Here is a 14,393-nt window from a genome sequence, read left to right as displayed (position 1 = left end):
CCGGCGGCAGGGCTGGGCTGGGCTGGGCTGGGGGGGGCGCCGGCGGCGCTGAGGGGTGGGCTACCAGGCCCCGCCGTCGTGGGGCCCACGGGGCATGGTCTTGGTGGCGCCCGTTCCGCACGGGCCCGTGCTGTGAATCCCCCTGCCAGATACCTTGTGTGACGCTGGTGGGCTGAGAGCGTGTTCTACTCAGTTAACAAGCTAGCATGGCTTATTTTACATGTTTTAAGATTTCTTATGTTATTGCTGTGCATGTTGACTAACAAACTTGATACTGACACAAACCTAACTTGTTATTTCCATTAAAGCTTGTGTTTTCTGGCATCAGCTGCTCTGTGTGGTGCTATCTGCAAGGACAGATGACTTCCTTAACGTGAAAGGAGCTCGAGATTTTCTTAGGTTGTACCTAATTGAGCATAAAAATACTTTTTTTCTTTTTCCTCCAAGAGGCAGGTGCTGAAGGCTAATGGGATACTGTTTAATATTGATGAAAGGCCTAGTGTTGCAAATACTGCTTTGTGAAAGAGATTCCAGTTACAAGCCCTGAATTAAGGGCTTGCAGGATTGTCCATCCTCCAAAGACATCTGAATAAAAAGTACAGCCAACGGCTTATGGGATCTATTTTGTACCCTGTGCTGGTTTCTTCTGTGCCCAATCAATTGTTTGATATCCTGAGTGCAAAACTGGAAGTAAAATTCTTGTTCTTGCCGGTTTATTTTGAGAGAAACTTGCTACTGATATGTTAAATCCATCATGAACAGCTGAGGCTGCTCTGTGATAGAGATTATAGTGGTCACCGTGCTAGTCTTCCTGAGCAAGTGTAGTGCTTTAACCTGCCTTAAGATACATAAATGATAAATATTTTGTATGAAAAAATCTTTTTCCTAAAGAATATTGCATGTGTGTCATAACTGCAAAATGTTTACAGAATTCTTGGTGCTTGTTACGGCCAACAGTCAATGAGATCTTTTGCATTGAAGTATGGTTCAGAGTACTAAAATAGGCGTATGGTCTCTGTTCAAGCGTGGCATTTATCAGAAACAGAATTACTTTCAGCTGAGTTGAACTTAGAAATTTAAAATTTGATTTCAGCTTTGGTTTGTTCTTGTGATGACATTGGGATTAGTCTCATGATGATGGCTGAAAGGTGGCCTACAAAGCTTTTGTATAAATACTTCAAATGCCTTTCCTTCTCTTTTTTTTTTTTTTTAATTCCTTTAGAAAGGAGTAGAAGGGTGTCTGCATTTCTAGGTAAGGCCCTGACTCTTCTAGAAGGCTCAATAAGCAATTTATAGGAGAGAAATTCCAACGACTTGAGAAAGGTTCAGATAAATGCCAGACATTTAAGATGTACTGCAGTCCAATTAGTTTCTCATGATTTTGTACCCAATTTGCTATTTAGGTAATATTTAAAGAAAATTATTTTTATGCTAAGCAGTCATCTGCTATGTCCGCTTCAGTGTGAGGTCAAAATCATCCAGCCCTTCTCTATAGGACAGCCAGAGGCCAGAGTTCACATTTCTGACCTTGTTGTATTTCTTGCCTTTGCAAATAAAACTTTTTTTCTGGCTATTTCCTTATAGAAGTCCTCAGTTCCCTATTCTGCATTGTAGATGGACAAAGGGGATACAGGCCAGTTTGTTCAAAAATTGCTGATCACCTCGAGTAATGGTGATTCAGAGCTTGTACAAGGACGTGTAAAGAGGCAGGGTGGGGGAAGCAACCTAAGGACCTGAAAAATAGAGAACAGGTTTTCATTCAAGTCACTGAAGAAAGTTTTATGACTTGTGCACCCTCTCTCCCTCTGTTCACTGGAAATTTAAACAGTTCTCTTGCAGTGCTTTGATTAGTTGGTTTTCAGTCTACATGATTTGCAGTGGAACTAGCCAAAAAGATAAATTTTCTCTTATCTTGTCAAACATCACTCAGAGTTAGTGCTCTTTCCTGAGAGAAAATTTGGGGTTGGTAAAATAGATCATACAGAAGTCACAAACAATTTTATTACCTTGTGGAGAGTTTTTGTCCAATCTAACATGGATGGATTTGATGTTTTACTGTTTTCCTTCCATCAGCTTTCTAAAATTAACTTCCTTTAAAAAATGTAGAATCTTACAGAGAATGGGATTATCTCAAGATAATCAGCAAATAAAATCTGCTGTGAGGTATGGGCACGTAAACAGGTTTATGTTAAAGATAACTGAAGATTTGTTTTTCTTTTCAAAATATTTAGAATGTTTGGAATACTTCCTGTGGCAGAATGCTGCTGTTTCTGTTGGCATGTTTAGTGTTCTTTATATAATACTTTTTCAAGTGTTAAAATCTTTTAAAAGAACAAAGTGGAAAATGGTATTGTTAAAGTGCCGAAAGTACTTGTAGAAGGGAGGAATATTGATACGGAATATCTTTTTCATAGTTGCAGAAAGGAAAATTAAAAAGGTAGCTAGGATACAAGCTTTGGGAAATTTTTATTAGTTATGGTACTGTCAAATACCACAAAAATGTGTGTGAGAGGCTCTGTATTTGAGGTATGGGCACGTAAACAGGTTTATGTTAAAGATAACTGAAGATTTGTTTTTCTTTTCAAAATATTTAGAATGTTTGGAATACTTCCTGTGGCAGAATGCTGCTGTTTCTGTTGGCATGTTTAGTGTTCTTTATATAATACTTTTTCAAGTGTTAAAATCTTTTAAAAGAACAAAGTGGAAAATGGTATTGTTAAAGTGCCGAAAGTACTTGTAGAAGGGAGGAATATTGATACAAGGAATATCTTTCATAGTTGCAGAAAGGAAAATTAAAAAGGTAGCTAGGATACAAGCTTTGGGAAATTTTTATTAGTTATGGTACTGTCAAATACCACAAAAATGTGTGTGAGAGGCTCTGTATTTTGGGGGTTGATCTGGAAGCTAGTTTTGCTATTACACTGCAGTCACTTGTCTGGTAAAGGGGAAGATATGAGATTAGAATGTTAATTCATGTATATTGTAAAATATTTGAATTTCTGTGTATAAAAATAGCAAAATTTTTAATTGGTTTAAAGTACTCAGCACTTCTTTATACTTGTAGTGAGAGGAAAGTTGATGCAGTAAATGACTAAGTCTCACTTCTGGGAGACTCGGTAAATAGCTGAGAACTCTGCAGGCAGTTGCTTATTGTAGCCTGCTGCATTTTCTTAGCAAGTTTGATGTGGTTTCTTGGCTGGGCTGTGTTGGCAAGGTTTGGTCATGAAGGCTCAATTCCTCTGTTAACTAAAACAAAATACTGGGCCATTGTTTCAGCTGAAAAATCAGATAGTGATTATTTTCTGATGCTACTGAGCTTAGCAGTGGGTTTTAGAGGTACTGTTGCAGTTCTGAATGGGCAGATCTTGTCTGATTCACTGGAGGATACAAATAACTGTCTGGACTTGTGAACCATTGTCTGTATTACAGTATCAACTAAGACTTCTGTGCTCTGGGATTTCATGATGTGGATAGTCTTAGATGTTTAAGAAAACATTTTGTTGATCAGCTGCTTTGTGAGAATTGTAAATAAATTTTTGGGGAAATGACTGTCATCTCAGAAAGTAACTTGTGTTTCAGTGAAATGAAGTTTGGTGGAACTTTTTTGTGACTCAGGATCTGCTTTTGTTGCTCTTTAGTAATGTATGTGTTAAGGCTTCCTGCTGACAGGTAGATACAGTAGGATTAATGATTCCTTATTGTCAGCCCAGTCCCTTAGTATTTCTTGTGACTTGGTATTTTTGGTGCCTTGGGGAGCACTTGCATGTTATCTGTTGTATTTAGGATTCTTTGCTTAAGTGAGAGCAGATGTACTGCAAAATACTTGAGTTACTGTGCCTGTTGTTACTGTGTTTGCTTCTCTGTGGCTATAAGGAATAGCCCTTGGAAGCAAGATAAGGTATGTCGTTGCTTGTTTTACAGTGAATTGTGAGAGACCTTTTGTTTGGCTTTTTTTTTCCTGAGTATGTGGATGAGAGAGGGTGAAAGAGGGGTTCTGGGTCAGCACTGAAGGGTGAAGGTTCCATGTGCTCTTGTGGTGTTGTCTGGGTCTGTGTGGTCCTGTTGAAAGCAATTCCTCAATGCATACGGGGCTGAATGGATTCAAGCTAAATGCACCATTGTGCTCATATTTCTCCCCTTTGAAATGCCGCTCCCCCCAAGTAGGAGGCAATACTTGAATTACCAGCTTTGTAGTGAAGCCCTTGGTTCAGCTGGAGATGCTAGTTTGCTAACTCAAAGGCCTTTAATGCTGTTGGTACAGAAGGAGATGTACGCCCAGGGAAAAGAATGGCTATGAGACTAGCAAGTGAAATCCACAGTGACTTTTCTTTAAGCTGCAGTGAAACTTTTCCCAGGAAAAATGTATGAAAACATCTTGCTGCTCGAGATGTTCTGTATCTTTCTGGAGGAGCCAGAGATGGGGAAGTGGTGTTTATCATCTGTGTATCAATTTACTCATGTTTGCATGCATGGCACTTACCTAGATGACTTGCTTGAAGTGACTCTCTGGCTGTCTGAGGTCTTGTTCATAGAAGCCAGTTGAGTGGGTGGGACATGGAAGCCATGTAGCAAAAATAATAAGCACTGCAATTTGTCATTTAAATATCAGTTTAAAATTTGTCATTTTAAGCACAGTTAAATTCTTGAGTGGCTCACTTTCACAGTCTTTGTGGGCCTCCCTTTGGGAATGCTGACACAGACAATCAAATATTAGATGAACTATCTTACAGGGACTTGATCTCCAGTTGTTACGGGCATTAGAGTGTGTGTTTCCACTGATGAGAATGTACAGAAGCCAGCAGTTGATTCTGGAATGGTAATGGTAATTTTAATTGGCAGTCCAACTGAGTAGGAAGCAATAAAATAGTGACTAAGTTGATTCAAGAATGTTGCATTTTTGATTATAGCGAAAATAGTGGGTTGTTTGCGCTGTATTGGCGATCTTCCCCAAATTAGATGCATTTAAAGAGCTAATGCTGCAGGTTGACTGTCTATATCGGTTGCTGATTCCTACTAATAAAATACTTTTCCCTTTTCTTTCTGTTCTTGCTTGCCCTACAACATGATAATTAGTTTTCTGGAATTATGTATTGCTGTTGTAAATCAGCCAGCAAGCAGAAGGAGTACTAAATGTTCTTGTAGTTTGTCTAAAAACATTGGGGGTAGGGAAAATGACAATTTATTTTGACTCCAAACTATGCTTACAAAAGTTTGCAAAAACATGACACATTTCTTCAGAAGATATGTGTGGAAAGTTTTGAAAGAAATCCTTTGTTATGAACATTTTTCTGTTTTGGGCAAATCGTAAGTATTTACTCCTTTATAAAGGCAGAGTAATGCAGTTGTATTTGTGCGGTATTTTTATCTTGGACCTGGTCTCTAGTTTTTTTTTTCTATGCCAGTTTGTCTTAGAAAGTTATTTTATGCTCTAATAGGGATGGGGTTAATCCATAATATTTGTTTTACCAAAACTAAACTTTGTTTTTAAGTACTTTTTTGCTAGGAAATATTTTAACTATTCATTCCCATATTTGTCTTAGTATTGCTCAGTCAGCTACGGTATGTTAGTGAGCTTTTACATTGTCTTGGAAACTGATGTATTTCAGTGAACAGTTTAATTATCGCTTCTGCATTCAGTCTTCAGGTTTGTCCACTATGATATCATACTAAAAAAGGAGATTATAACTTGATACACTGCTTTTCCATTACTGTTGTATGAGTTTATGGGTAACTGATTCATATATAGAAAGACAGGCTGTGTAAGTAGGGGGAGTAAAGAAAAGGGAAGGAGACAAATGATACAAACTCTGTTATTAACTTAATAACACTGGTGGTGATATTTCATTGAGACTGGAAATAGCTTTCAAGTGGCAGAATTTTGGGTTTCTTAATTTTCAGGATCACTTTCACAGTGATCCTCAAAAACTGAGAGGTAAGAAGTGCCTGCCTTTTTGCCACTTTTGCATAAAATGTCTGCTGCTGTGCTGCATCATAGCCACTAGTGTTGATGTAATGAGATTTTGGTAGATTTCCAGTCTCCTTTTCTCTTTCTAACAGGTGTTTATAATCCAAACAGAAAAACTGCCATTGGACTTAGTCAGACTTGTCATACAAAATGTCTTATAGGACATTATGTACTTACATAACCTGAAAAAGAAATTTTTGGATCCCTTTGTTCTTTTTAAGAAGTAGACCTCTGCCAGTAACTTGGGCTTTTGGCTGAATATTAAGTTACCTGATGTTAAGGTGTTTCAGGGGAGCTCAGGTGAAGGGCAGAGCTGGATAAAACTGGTGGAAATTCAGTAGGCAAAATGAGAATAACTCACCCTGAAAATATTGCAGGTCAGGCTTCAGTGTATACGATAACAGACTTTTCATTTTTGTCTCCCAGATCATTTTTATCAAGTTCTGAGTACTATTCAATTGTTATCACATGAGAGACACCAAAGATTTTGTAATAACTGAGTGTTAGAACAGTCATAGAAGGAAGACATTGAAGAGCATTACAGAGTTCTCAGTAGTGACTGCTTCCTATTGCTCTTTGCCTAGTTGAAGATGAACTCTGAGTAGTCTTGTATGAATTTGTGAAGAAGGAATTTAAACTCCAAATGGTATTTTTTGTGTATTTATTTCCAACTTGGGAAGCACCATGTAGTATGATAAATTTTCCTTCTGGCATAGGATGGAACCAGGAGGTGCTTTTGCTTGCTGCATAAAATTCAGCTTTAATATTTTTGCTACATATTTGAAAATGGAGGGTTGTGTTCTATTGGTATTTTCTTAAAAACTTAATGTTTTTGTTTTTAACAGATAGTTATTTGCAAATAATGGTTCATGTTATGTGACTATACTTTCCTCCTTACTTGTTCAGTATGATAGGTCAGTTGAATCGCACCATATTGTGCAGTCTTGCATCCTGCTACTGAAGCAGCAGATTTCCTCCCCCATTGAGCAGAACATTCTTTAGGCTTTCCTAATGATGCTAATGTCATAACTGCAGCTTTCCTAGGCGTGAAGACCTATTGCTTCATTATTGAAAACTCCCTCTAGCCCAATATTAAGATGCCTGTGTTTCATCCTTGATGAATATAACGCTAAAGGTCTTGAGCAATTAGTATCATTGAAAACAGATTGTGCTTTGTATTTTTATATTTCATTCTTGAGTCTTGCTTATGCATAAAGATGTACCCATTTTATGTCAGAGAACTGACGGAAACAGAAATGATGGGCTCATGTGAATGACTTCTTGATAGAAATGGACTTCTAAATTCCACTGACCAGATAGTGCCCTAGATACATTGGTAAACTGAGGAAGCTGCTTCATATGAAAAATTAGGAAAATCAGCATGTTACAAGAACTTTTGGAAGAGAAGTCTATGCAGTACTTGCGTAGTATCTTCCTTAATAAAAGCATTGTTTGTTCCCCTCAGGTTACATGTTGTTGTCGTAGGTCTGTAAGTCTTATCATCAGTACTTTATTTCTTACATAGGATTACTTCAGTAACTTATTTGTAAAGAAAACTTTGTATTAAAAGAAATTACGGATTGCACTGGATAGGACTTTTTTTGGACCGTTATCCTCATGTTAAAGAGGAAATATGTAAGATTTGATTCTGTAAAAGTTTTTTTTTCTTATGCCTAGTGGTTGTGCTATAGACACCTCCATTAAGTGAACTGTTGTAATGTTTTAATGTCATCAAAATCTGTCTTACTTTCCAGTGTAAACCTGTAATTCTTATGCCACCAGTACATCCATTCAGAACTGATGGCTTTGCTTTCTTGTGGCAGGTGCCGTAGCACTACTCCAGTGCTTAGATTTGCTCTTGGGAATGCTCCTGAATTGCGAGGTTTAGACAAGTTGCTCATTGGTTTCATGAGGATGCATTTATTGCTGCAGTGAGACCTTTTACTTCAATGCTTTTCTTTATTGGTTATTACATGTATGAAAAAGAAAACTACAGAATGCTTGAATGAACATCCTTCTTACAGCTGGTAATAAGGATACCATTTGTATGAATGGTAGATAGGGAGGAAGATGAATGATTGTAGTCTAACAAAGACTGATATTTGGAATCACAGAATTCAATCTGATGGGTAGAGGCTAACAGCTGGCTCTGTTTGGGCTTTTTTTTTTTTTTTTTTCTGGCTAGGGATTCGACTTCAAAGATGAGGCTCCATTGAGCCAAATGGTTTTGCAGTACGGCTTATCTGATAGAATGTTTTCCAGATTCCCAACAAAATACTAGCTATTGGTGAATCTTAACATGCACCCTCCCTATCATTTTCCTTTACAAAAATGCAGTAATTTCTCAATCAGTAGCAGGAAATTGAGTGCTTAGACTAAAGGAGAATTAGATACAATCCAAAGAAGCTCTGAGACTTGCATTCCTGGAAAATTGTGTTGCTTTATTGTTTTCTTTGACTAATCAGTTCCTCTGTTCGTTTCTCTTCCCTAAAACCTTAGAAAACCTTCAGACTGTTGCAGAAGATACCTCATTCTCATCAGTCCATCAACAGCTGAGCTGATCTTTATTGGCAAACCTGAATATCTAAGTTACAGATTTTCTGAGAGGGGGAAAAAATTACTTTACATAATCACTCCTGTTTCTTTTATTTGGGTGTCAGTGTACAGGTGAACTAACAGTAGTTCCAGCTCCGAAGGGGTTAGAATCCAGCATGTCTCTATTTGGACCTTTGAAGCAGAGACCAGTCATAAATCCTGATGGGTTAATGCCCTGTATGTGGTGGATTTGTCCTGTGTTCGAACTCTGGAATGGACTTTGAGCATCCACCTGTAGGCCATCCTACAGTTGAGGATTATTTCCTGTGAAAGGTGCTGGTAAAGTAGTTAGTGTTTTCACATTTCCCTGAAAGCTACCGTTACCATTACAAGGTTCTGTCCTTCCAGTAAGTAGATGGGTGATCTTTAGCTGCTACAGAAGGTGACTGGTTGAAAAGATGCATGTGCTGCTCTGCAGCTGTTCTCTTGGTTAGTGTGTCTGTGGGGCAGGCAGACTTAAATTAAATGCATCTTTATAGATGTCGGTGATGTCCATATAGAGGTAGCTCCTTATTTATGTTTCTCCTCAAACTAGAAGTTTGGAGGGCATATCGTCTTTCCTAGTCTTTTTCCTTTTTTTTGTTAGTCTTGCAGTGCTGGGTGTCATTAATGGTGGTAAGGCCAGTATTTCATGTAGAGGGTTTGGGGTATAATTCCACCATTTTCCTATGTTTTAAGGAGTCTGTCTACTATGGAATATAGGTACCATTCACTTCACTTCCTGTAGGTCAGGCATTTTTTGTTGAATTCAGTTCTTAGTGGCACGGTTTGCCTGCTGTGACCTTTGCCTAAACTGTCTATGATAATTTTTTTTAGTAATCCCCTGTGATACTCATTTGGTGCTGAATTTGATGGATAGTATTTTGAGTGTTACAAAGCTTTCCGCTAACATTCTCTGCTTGCCAACTTTTTTATTTCTGAGCACAAGCCAGATTGCAAACTTAAGGCTTAAGACTTTGCTGTTAGTGGAAGTGTTGGCTGTAGACTGATTTGGATACAGACCTTTTATAAGTGATGAGTTTTACGAAGAAGGAAGATAGTATGTGACCTGGAACTCTGCTTAACTAACTTCTCCCTCCATAGCTTTTCAGAATTGCATGTGCTAACACTGCAACTCCTGCCTAGAGGTCAGTTGCAGAACGTCTTTCCTGTGGATCCCTGGTTGAGCAGCTATTGAAATTCTCATTCTGCCAGCTGTAACCTTTTCTATGAGGCTTTCTTAACTAGTTCAGTAAGGATTCTGATGGAGGGTTCTCATTTCAAAATTTTTGTTGGATTTATCCTAGATGCTAAACACCACAAAGGTAGGACAGAATTACAGTAGTGCAGACATAGGGGAAGCAATAAACAAGGCTACTTGTGACAATGTGTCTGTAGCTCTTCTAAAAGTAGAAGTAATTCAGGGGTTCTACAGATCTGATCAAAGTGAGTTTGCTGTTTTGCAGCAGTTTAAGCCTTGAAAGGCTTAGTCATACCTTTTCCCTTTCACGGGTGGCAAGGCCTATGCAGTTGTGCAATGAAAACTTCTTCAGTCTATCCAGGACAAAACCAAGTGGGTAACTTCCTCTGTTGATCCTCTAGCCTGTGTCATACTTTGTTGTCAGTAAATTGGATGATTGTCCTGCTTCTCACCTGTACATTTTTAACCTGAAACAAGCTTCTGCTTTGAAAATAATCTTCCATTTGCTACTTAAGTTATTTCTTTAAAGAAGTTGTTATTAAGTATGTTACTTTTTACTTGAACTGTGAGTTAGTCTACGTGAAAGCCTGTATGGAAACCAGAAGTCATACAGGAAGATTTTTGCTGAGTAAAGACTCCAGAGGGCTTTCATTTAGAAAAAAATACCAGTATTCGTTAAGCTTGAAGGAAAAAATGAGGCAAATACGTTATTGCATCAATTAAATGTCTATATATAGTGAACTCTATGAAAATGCAGTTTACCTCCAAACCATGTTCCTTCCACTCACATTGAGTTAAAAAGTTGTTGGCTATAACAATGATTTTTAAGGTATAGCATTTTTTTTCTAATAAATAAAATAATTGGCTATAGTAAGGGGTTGTCAGCAACCTATTGGATTATTTTTACAAGCTGGCTTATTTCATACTGAGTAAGGACAACTAAAGCTGAGGAAGTATCTGGTCTGCTCTAGTATGCCAAATATGCGGCATACTTTGCTTTGACTCATTGAATTCAATTGTATTTTCTTCAGGTTACTCACTTTTCTGAGATTTTCTATAGAAATTGTCTTTGTCTTTTCCTCTAGGTTGCCCTCCTCCTCCCCCTTCCCATTCTGTAGGATAGGTTACAACAGTATACTAATATCGCATTTACTTTATTGGCATATTTTTTCAGAAGTCTGTTTCTAGCAGTTGCCTTATTTAATGTATATGTCATGTTTTTTTTAGCTGATGTTGGAAATTTGGCTGTCATCTTGCTTCTGGCACCTCAACCTGTTCTTTGCCCAAAGAATAGAAGATTGGAAAGGAGATTGCTTCCTTGAATTGAATCTTCCCGTGTCTTGCATGGGCTAGAAAGACTTGCTGAGATTTTTCCAAGGACTGAAGGGAGTTAATATGCTCAGCTCCCACAGAATTAGACTCATTTGAAAAACCTAGCTGCTGCCAATTCACAATGAATTTTCCCCTGCTGGCTGTAATGAACGTATTCTGAACAAATGTTTCAGGAGTTCCTGACATTATAAGCTACAAAAAGAAAACTCCCTGAAAAGCTGGAAGCGAAATAGTTGTGTTGGGCAACAAAAAGGAGAAGGTTCATTGACATTTTGACATTGTGCATAGAGAAAGACCAGTGTTCGCGTAGTAGTAGTCATGATGCAGGCTTTGTTTAGACTGCTGTAAAAAGGGAAGATAGATTTTTTTCTTTTTTTTTTTTGAGGGGGGGAAAAGTAGATGTTCGTGTGTGTGTGGGGAAAAAAAAAAATTAGGGTCTGTCCTGTCAATGATAAATGATGACTCCTCTATGTTAGACAAGAAGATTAGCACTTGAAAATCCAGAGAGGTCTTCTGTATTAATGTTTCAGGAACAGTTACTTGGCTAGCTTTCATTCAGCTGCTGACTGATGGGAGATACTAACTTTACCTGAAAAGCCCTCATAGAAACCACTCCACTGGCTTTACAAATAGCAAAATTAAGAATTCATTTTTGCTCAAAATATTCAACGTAACTCATGCTTGAAAGAACACTCATGGCCTATGCATTTTAAATATATTACTTCTGAGGGTTTTCTTCTCCTTGTGATTATTACTGTTGTATTCAATCCACTTATTTTTCGAAACTGTCAACAGAACAAAATTGCTCTAAACTCTTATCCTTTTCATATATTTCCACTTGAAGTAAGATGGATCAGATGGGAGTATGCCAGTGTTGACCCCTTAATCCTTGAGTCTGGAAAAATGTTGGTTTAGGCCATCTTCCGTTTAAATTAGATTTTGTGTGTTGTGGGGGAGTAATTGCAGCAAGTCAGAAACTGAAAGGAGTAGATGGTTTTCTTTTGTACATGCAGTGTGCCTTTTCTTATTAGACCTTTCATGTAGCATTAAAAATGTAGTGCTAAAGTTGGACTGCGTCAGCCCACGGCAGGGGAGTTGGACTAGATGACCTTTAAAAGTCCCTTCCAACCCAAACTATTCTGTGATTCTATGATCCTTCTCCTCACTTCCTTATCCCAGCTCTGTGCTAGCTGTACTTGCAATGTGTGTGGGGTTTTTTCCGTTCATTTGGGTTTTTTGGGGTATTTTTTTTTGTTTTACTGCAGCAACGTTCACTTCCATTTAACTCTGAATAGAGGCCGAATACCCACTTTGGTTCTGATTTTTAATATATCATGAATTTTGCAGTTATGTACGTTGACATCGTATTCTTTCTTGTCTGGAAGAAAAAAAAAGATATTCATTGCTATCATTGTTTTATTAAATAAGCTATATTCAAAGATACTAGGACAACACTAGGTAGGTCTTTTTTGGTTACTTCAGATGTTTCAAATGTAACATACATCTGGCAGTATACACACACAGTTTGTCTTGGTATGACACAACCGTCTTTTGAATTCAACGAAAGTGGAGGAGTCTGGCCTATTGTTCATACTGCAGTTCATTAATGGCTGTAGATATGAAATGAGCATCTCACTAAATGGAAGTCTTGGTCAACCTCTGACTCTTGCCTTAAAGGTTTGAGAATAGACAATATGAAAAAAATACCAGCTTCTTTCCAGATGGCTGAATGCTTGATGTGTCTTTATGTTTAGCTGTCATTCAAACGTGAATGCTGTAGTGATTATAAGTGTCTTCCATTTTTCTGGTTTGAAATGATCCCTTTTATGCATTGTGTGTTTAGAGATTAACTGTTTGGCTTATCAATAGGGATTTTAGAGCAAAAATCCCCCAACTTGATGGTATAGCAAAATCCTGGATGTTAGTGTTCATAAGCAGACTTTACAGTACAGGTCTTAGCTCCACATAACCATGTTGCACACAGTACTTGTTTTGAAATAGGTTGTAGTGGACTATTTACATTCTCCAAAATGTTGTTATTTTGGTTTTGAAACATCTCGTGCATGATAAGTTTCATACTAGTGGTTTTTATTAGTGAAAAAAATTTTTTCTGCAATCTAGGGGGGGAAGTGATAGAGGAGGCTTTGTGGGAAGGAGTTTCTTTTAATTGGGAAGAAAAATGAAAGCTAGATTTAGCTTTTAAACTATGAGTGTGAATCACACTTTCTACATTATGGTTTTAGATAAATATGTGTGTTAGTTACAAGTTACTGAAAGTTACAAACTGCAATTTAATGATCAAATTGTTTAATACTGTTGTAATCTTTCTGAAGCTCACTTAATGAATTTTCAGGCTCTTGTTGCTTTTTGTTTTGGAGCCTAACTTCATAGTTAGTGTAAGATACACCTCTAATAATGCAGCCAAAACTGTTGCAGGCCAAATCACTTACCTTACGTGACCATTATACTGGCAAATTCTGATGTTATCATTTTTTCTATTAACTGACAATGGCTGTTTCCTTACTTAGCCATTTAAAAAAGAGAATCAACTGCTTCATTGCATGTGCTGGTTTCCTTTTTCAGGCACCACACATAGTGATAAAATTTAGTGAAAGTAGATCCAATTACTTTGCTGAAAAGCTTTCAGCGTCTTGTGGCTGAACTCATCAGTGACCGGCTCTCTACCTGTGTTTGTGTGTGAGAGTTGGGGAACTGAGATATAATCACCTCTGTTAATGAGAAGGTAACATTACACTGGAAGTCCTATTGGCAGTACATTGTGACAAAGCATTCCTGTAACCTGGTTAGCCTTGAGCATTTTTGTGAATAATGGCTATGTTATGTCCTGTTTGCTGTAGGCATTTCAAACAGGTCTTTGTTTAATTTTACAGTGAAGTCTTCTGGAGGTGCTTGAGCATGGCATAATATGTGGAGCCAATGTATGTGGATACAGTTGTGGAGCCCAAAAAGAATGAATGAGGTAGCTGACTGAAAAGTAAATTGGACTCATCTGTATGAGTGATGGGTGGCATCAAGCTGCAAATGAAAAGGAAGGTTGTAATGGCATCTCAGGACTGTTGCAAAATATATGCAAATACAGCATTTAATCAAGTGTGCTTACCAGCTGTTGTTTTCATTTGAAGGTTCTTGTGGGGTTGTACTGACTGGATTAAAATTGTGTAAGGAAAGTTTCCATGTGGTCCTCCTGCAAGCTCTGCAAAGAAATTCCTGGTCAGAGGGTTGGAGAAAGGTGCCATAAAACAGTAACTGGAACACGTGCCTCAGGTGTCATTTTCCACATTTGAGCTGAATGCTCTACTT

Source organism: Aptenodytes forsteri, unplaced genomic scaffold (assembly GCF_000699145.1).
Source record: "Aptenodytes forsteri isolate BGI_AS27 unplaced genomic scaffold, ASM69914v1 Scaffold442, whole genome shotgun sequence".
NCBI lineage: Eukaryota > Metazoa > Chordata > Aves > Sphenisciformes > Spheniscidae > Aptenodytes > Aptenodytes forsteri.
Note: the sequence above shows the minus strand (reverse complement) of the source record.